The following is a 6,827-nucleotide window of genomic DNA, read 5'->3' on the forward strand; positions in this document are numbered from 1 at the left end:
GAGAAGGTCACGGGGGCAGGCCGGGGGCGAGGAAGCCCTTAGCTGAAAGCCTTGAGGACAGGCGATCCCGTGTCGGGGTGCGGGGCGGGGGGAAGGGGCCCCAAATCTGAGGGCCAGGAGAAGCTGCGGGGATAAGAGTCCCGGCCCTGCCCCCGGCGAGCCTGAGGAATGGGAAGCAGGCCTCTTAATGGGCGCCTGCGGCTCCGGCAGGGACGGCAGGGGGCGTCCAAGGTCGTCCCTCCCAGCGGAGCGTGCGGGGAGTGCGAGGCTAAGCCCGGAATCGCTGCAAGAGCGCCCCATTCCGAGTTCCCGGAGAGATACTGGCGTGGAGGGGCGTGGTCTCGGAGGGGGCGTGTCGGGATGTCGAGGGGCGTGGTCTGGTGGGGCCGCCTCCGGTGACAACCGAGAAGGCGGTGGTGCTGCCAGTCTGCCTGGTGTTAGGCGAAATGGGGCTGGAAAGATCAGCTTGGCGTTTTAGGCGGGTCCCTCTGGCTCTGGACGATGGGTGTTGAGGGAGAGATCTCGAAGAGAGAGCCCAGGTCAGGAGGCGATTTCAGAAAGGCGCGGAAAAAGAAAAGCCCTCATTAGAGAGACCACAGTGGCAAGGAGCGAAAGAGGTGGGCTCAAGAGGAGAAAGGCGTGAAGGACAGTCCTCCCGACCTGAGGTCGACGGGGTGCGGGCGGCGAAGAGCAGGGAGGAGCCTGAGCGCTCGGTTCCCGAGGCGGCTGCTCCGGAGGGCGGGCTGGCAGCCGCAGCCTTTCCCGCACCCGATCCCCGAGACTAGGCAGCGCTCCTCCAGAATTCGTCCTTGGCCCGCGCCAGTGCGGGCGCTAAGAGCCGCGAGTCGCGCAGGACATGAAGGGAGGACCCAATGCCCGGCCATCTGCTGACCAGTCTGGAGCCAGTTAGAGCCACCGAGCTCTCCAGCACGCCGTCTGGCCCCAGCGGTCCCTCACCCGGCTAAGCCCGCGCCTGGGACGCCTTCAGGATGCCTTGAGTCTGGAGGCAGAAATCCTGGTCACCCCTCTCTCCCCACTCCGCCTCCCTCCCCTACACTCGGAACCAGAACTGCTTATTTCTAGTCCAAATATGATGGTGATAATCTATCAAATCTACTGTGAAGTGAGTACTCAGTGTGTGTGTGTTTGTTCTAGCTTTGTGGTAAGCATTTTTTTCATGTGTTTCCTCATAAATTCCCCTACTTTCCTACGACTTTCGTCATTTTGGCCAGTACCACCTGAATTATTATTTACTTATAATTTTTAAGCCACTCAGAATTTAAAGAAGTGCTATCTGAAATCACAGGTTTGATACACCGTGTTTATTTTTACTAGTTCATATACTATACATATGAACTAAATATTCGCTCGTGGGACTTCCCCAACTGTCCAGTAGTTAAGACTGTGCGCTTCCACTGCAAGGAGCGCGGATACGACTCTTGGTCAGGGAAGTAAGGTCCCCGCGGCCAAAACAAGGAAAGAAAGTTCACTCATAAGCCACATGAAATCACCTCATGTTCCACCAGTCGTCCCTGATTTTCGGACTGGTAAACTGAGGCTCAGGGAGATTGTGTCCCTCCCACAATTCTGGTATGCTGCTGCTAAGTCACTTCAGTCGTGTGTGACTCTGTGTGATCCCACAGACCGCAGCCACCAGGCTCCCCCGTCCCTGGGATTCTCCAGGCAAGCACACTGGAGTGGGTTGCCATTTCCTTCTCCAATGCATGAAAGTGAAAAGTGAAAGGGAAGTCGCTCAGTCGTGTCTGACTCTTAGCGACCCCATGGACTGCAGCCTACCAGGCTCCTCCATCCATGGGATTTTCCAGGCAAAGTACTGGAGTGGGGTGCCATTGCCTTCTCCGAATTCTGGTATAGGGCCAAGCTAGTGCACTACTTAACTTCTGAAATTGCCCAACTGTGACACAGGGTACTACAAAAGGAGGCAGCCTGGAGGGGTCCTAACAGAAGGGGAGCAACAAGACAGGGATGTGTCCAAGACACTAGGGCTGGGCAGGAATGGGATACTCTGAGGCTCAGTTTTTCCATCTCTGAAACAGGTAGTAACAATCTCTTTCCTGAGGGCCTTGTGAGAACTGAGATAAAGCAGTGTTTAGCACAGTTCTTGAAACTACCACACAATTGCACTCATCACACACTAGTAAAGTAATGCTCCAAATTCTCCAAGCCAGGCTTCAGCAATATGTGAACCGCGAACTTCCAGATGTTCAAGCTGGTTTTAGAAAAGGCAGAGGAACCAGAGACCAAATTGCCAACATCTGCTGGATCATCGAAAAAGCAAGAGAGTTCCAGAAAAACATCTGCTTCTGCTTTCTTGACTATGCCAAAGCCTTTGACTGTGTGGATCACAACAAACTGCAGAAAATTCTGAAAGAGATGGGAATACCAGAGCACCTGACCTGCCTCTTGAGAAACCTGTATGCAGGTCAGGAAGCAACAGTTAGAACTGGACATGGAACAACAGACTGGTTCCAAATAGGAAAAGGAGTACATCAAGGCTGTATATTGTTACCCTGCTTATTTAACTTCTATGCAGAGTACATCATGAGAAATGCTGGGCTGGAAAAAGCACAAGCTGGAATCAAGATTGCTGGGAGAAATATCAATAACCTCAGATAGGCAGATGACACCACCCTTATGGCAGAAAGTGAAGAGGAACTAAAAAGCCTCTTGATGAAAGTGAAAGAGGAGAGTGGAAAAGTTGGCTTAAAGCTCAACATTCAGAAAACGAAGATCATGGCATCTGGTCCCATCACTGCATGGGAAATAGATGGGGAAACAGTGTCAGACTTTATTTTGGGGGGCTCCAAAATCACTGCAGATGGTGATTGCAGCCATGAAATTAAAAGACACTTACTCCTTGGAAGGAAAGTTATGACCAACCTAGATAGCATATTAAAAGGCAGAGACATTACTTTGCCAACAAAGGTCCGTCTAGTCAAGGCTATGGTTTTTCCAGTGGTTATGTATGGATGTGAGAGTTGGACTGTGAAGAAAGCTGAGTGCCGAAGAATCGATGCTTTTGAGGTGTGGTGTTGGAGAAGACTCTTGAGAATCCCTTGGACTGCAAGGAGATCCAACCAGTCCATCCTAAAGGAGATCAGTCCTGGGTGTTCATTGGAAGGACTGATGCTGAAGCTGAAACTCCAATACTTTGGCCACCTGATGTGAAGAACTGACTCACTGGAAAAGCCCCTGATGCTGGGAGGGATTGGGGGCAAGAGGAGAAGGGGACGACAGAGGATGAGACGGCTGGATGGCATCACCGACTCGATGGACATGAGTTTGAGTGAACTCTGGGAGTTGGTGATGGACAGGGAGGCCTAGGGTGCTGTGATTTGTGGGGTTGCAAAGAGTCGGACACAACTGAGCGACTGAACTGAACTGAACTGGCTTGGCACATAACAACCCCTCATTAAATCTATACTGTTGTTATACAGAGTAGAGTAGGGAGTTCTGAGGCCATGCTTGTGAGTGAGTGGCTCCTCTACCAAATTATCTGAGATTTCACAAACTCTGCTCCCCTTAGGCTAGCACTGTTAGCGGTTTGGTGTGTATCCTTCCAGACCTTTGCTATGCATGTGCATATAGTCTCTGTGTATGTATGCTATGTACATCCACACATGATTTACAAATGATTTGGGGTTTTGTTACCGTTTTTGTTGTTAGACTCGTAGACAAAAATGCTATACTTATTCCACAGCTTGCTTTTATTTGATTCAACAGTATAGCTTGGAAATCTTTCCACATCAGCATGTATAGGTCTCTCTGCTTCATTCTTTTTTAATGGCTACATACTATTTCTTAATATCACTCCATAACATTTTATTTAGACATTCTTCTACTGCTGGACATTTAGGATGTTCAATTTTTTCAGTTTTACAAACAGTACTGTGAAATATATGTTTATCCTTGTTTTTGCATTTCTAGGAAACAGGTTTATAGACGTGGAGATTTTGAGGAAGAATATTAAAACATTCTATACTATTTCCTTTCAGTTCTCTATTAATTTTGTTGTTGATATTTAATCATTTAATCAGCCTGAAATTAGTTTTGGGGGTATGAAATAGTAATAAAATGCTGCCTCGTGAATAGAGCAATTATCTTATCTTACTATTTGAAAATTAAATAGCTTCACCCTTACCCAATGGGTTTTTAAAAATTATTTTTATTTATTTAAGTAATTTATTTAGCTGTGCCAGGTCTTAGCTGCAGCATGTGGGATCTAGTTCCTGACCAGGGATTGAACTCTGGCACCCTGAATTGGGAGCATAATGTCATAACCATTAGACTGCCAGGGAAGTCGCACCCAATAGTTTTTAACACTGTCTTTATCATATCTTGGATTCCTTGGTTCTGTTTCTTGACCATTTATTTAGTTCCATTTATCTATTTACTTATCTTATGCAAATATTTTTTAAATAAGTAAATATTTTGTAATACACTGACATTTGCTTAAAGCAAGTATTTTTTTCTCTTTTGTAAAATTTCTTAGCTCTTCTTACATTTTCTCTCTTCCAAATGAACTTTAGAATTAATAAGTAGTTTCATTAAGAATCCTGTTAGAATTTTTTTTATTGAGATTGTCTTAATGTATAGATTCATGTGGTAAGAATTAAAATCTTAACAGTATTGAGTCTTTCCATTCAGGATCATATATCTTTCTTAATTTACTCAGATCTTTCTTATGGCCTTCAACAAAGTTTCAGATTGTCTTTAAATAATTCTCACTCATTTCCTAGGTTTATTTTTTGATGTGTTATAGCTTAGTAAGCATTGTAGATAGTATTTTTTCATATTACACATGTATATGTTAATCTTATAACCAGCAATTAGTTTTATTATGAATTTTAAGTAGTTATTATTAATGTGTATAAATTCTGTTGACTTTTTAAAAATTGGAGTATAAATTGGCATACAATATTAGATTAGTTTCAGGTGTCTAACATAGTGATTCAATATTTTTATATGTTAAAAGTTATCATGACTATTGATTTTGAGTGTTTTGTTACCTACCATCTTATTGAGATCTCATTAAAACCAGTAATTTTATATTGAGACTCTTGGACTTTCTGTGTTAACAATTTTACAATAAAACTAGCAGTGAATATTTATTGAGCATTTACTATGTGCCAGGAACAGTTCCAAGCAGTTGACATATTTTAATTAATATCCCCCTCACAACCCCAAAAGCACAAACATACAAAACACACAACAGCAAGCATTCTATTTCCCCATCTTACAGGAAAAAACCCAAACCCTCCTGAGCTCCACTTTCCTCTTCAGTTACTTTTCATTTCTCTTTATTTTAACCGAAACTCCTGGAGGTATAGATTCATTTCCTCAAATTCTTTTTAAAAACATTTCCAACTGATTCAAAAATTTTAAGTCTATAGAGAAGTTGAAACAATAACACAATGAATACTCTTCATGTAAATTTACCAGTTACTGTTTCACCATATTTATTTTTATCTTTTACTCTATATACTTTTACTTTTTTAAAAAAATTGAAGTATAGTTGATTTGCAATGTTGTGTTAATTTCTCCTGTACAAGTGCAATTATACATGCTCACATATGTATATATATGCATACATACATTCTTTTTATATTCTTATTACGGTTTATCCCAAGACATTGAATATAGTTCCCTGTGCTATACAGTAAGACCTTGTTGTTCATCCATTCTATATGTATTTAGTTTGCATATATTAGCCCCAAACTCCCAGTCCACCCCTCCCCCAACCCCTGTCTCTATATTTTAGATTAAGCCACAGCCATTATGACTCTTCACGCCTTCAGCTTTCATCTCCTAAGAGCAAGGATATTCTTCTCTATAACCATAATTCCATTATCATACATCCAAGAAATTTGAAGTTGGTACATTATTTAATATATAGTCCATACTGAAGTTTGCCCAACTGTCCCTAAAATTTCTTTATAACTTCTTTTTTAATCCAGGATCCAATGAAGGATTAACGTGCAATTAGTTATCATGTCTCTCAAGTCACCTTTAATCCAAAGCAGTTCCCCTGCCTTGTTCTGTTTTGTGAAACTGACTTTTTTGTCTTTTTGGTTGAGTTGGGTCTCTGCTGCTCTGCACAGGCTTTCTCTAGTTGTGGTGAGCGGGGGCTCCTCTCTGGTCGTGCTGCACGGGCTCCTCTCTGGTCGTGCTGCACCGGCTCCTCTGGTCGTGCTGCACCGGCTCCTCATGTGGCGGCTTCTCTCGTGGAGCACAGGCTCGGTGCACGGCTGCAGTAGTTGTGGTGCATGGGCTTGGTTGCTCCATGGCATGTGGGATCTTCCCAGACCAGGGGTCGAACCCATGTCTCCTGCACTGGCATGTGGATTCTTATCCACTGTGCCACCAGGGAAGTCCTGAAATTGATATTTTTGAAGAGTCTAAGGCCAAGATTTTTTTTCTATTTATTTGGCTGCACCGTGTTTTAGTTGCAGCACACCAGATCTTTAGTTGTGACATTTGAACTCTTAGTTGCAGCATGTGGGATCTAGTTCCCTGACCAGGGATAAAAACCCAGGCCCCCTGCACTGGGAGCGGGGAGTTTCATAGGCCATTGCTTTTGTAGGGCGTCTCACTTTGGATTTATCTGATTTATTCCTCATGATTATATTCAGGTTAAACCTTTTGGGTAGAAACATTTGGGTAATGTGTCCTCATGTTTTACATCAGGGGTTTATAATATCAGTTCATCTCATTATTGACAATGTGCAGTGTGAGCATTTGGATTAAAGACCCGATTTCTCATGAATCCACTCTAATCAAGTTTTGTTCCCTCAGTGTCACCAACA

General features: G+C 43.8%; 1 long non-coding RNA gene across 1 annotated transcript; it reads left to right on the forward strand.

Annotated features, from left to right (window-relative positions):
• Positions 1-418: 418 nt before the first annotated feature.
• LOC147356823 (uncharacterized) lies at positions 419-5,126 on the forward strand. Its single transcript, XR_015143545.1, has 2 exons — positions 419-1,123; positions 2,190-5,126. It is a non-coding gene; the product is annotated as an uncharacterized LOC147356823 (long non-coding RNA).
• The last annotated feature ends 1,701 nt before the right edge of the window (positions 5,127-6,827 follow it).

This window comes from Bos grunniens, chromosome 16 (genome assembly GCF_055505025.1).
Source record: "Bos grunniens cultivar Pamir isolate PY7600 chromosome 16, Bosgru_T2T1.0, whole genome shotgun sequence".
Taxonomy (NCBI): domain Eukaryota; kingdom Metazoa; phylum Chordata; class Mammalia; order Artiodactyla; family Bovidae; genus Bos; species Bos grunniens.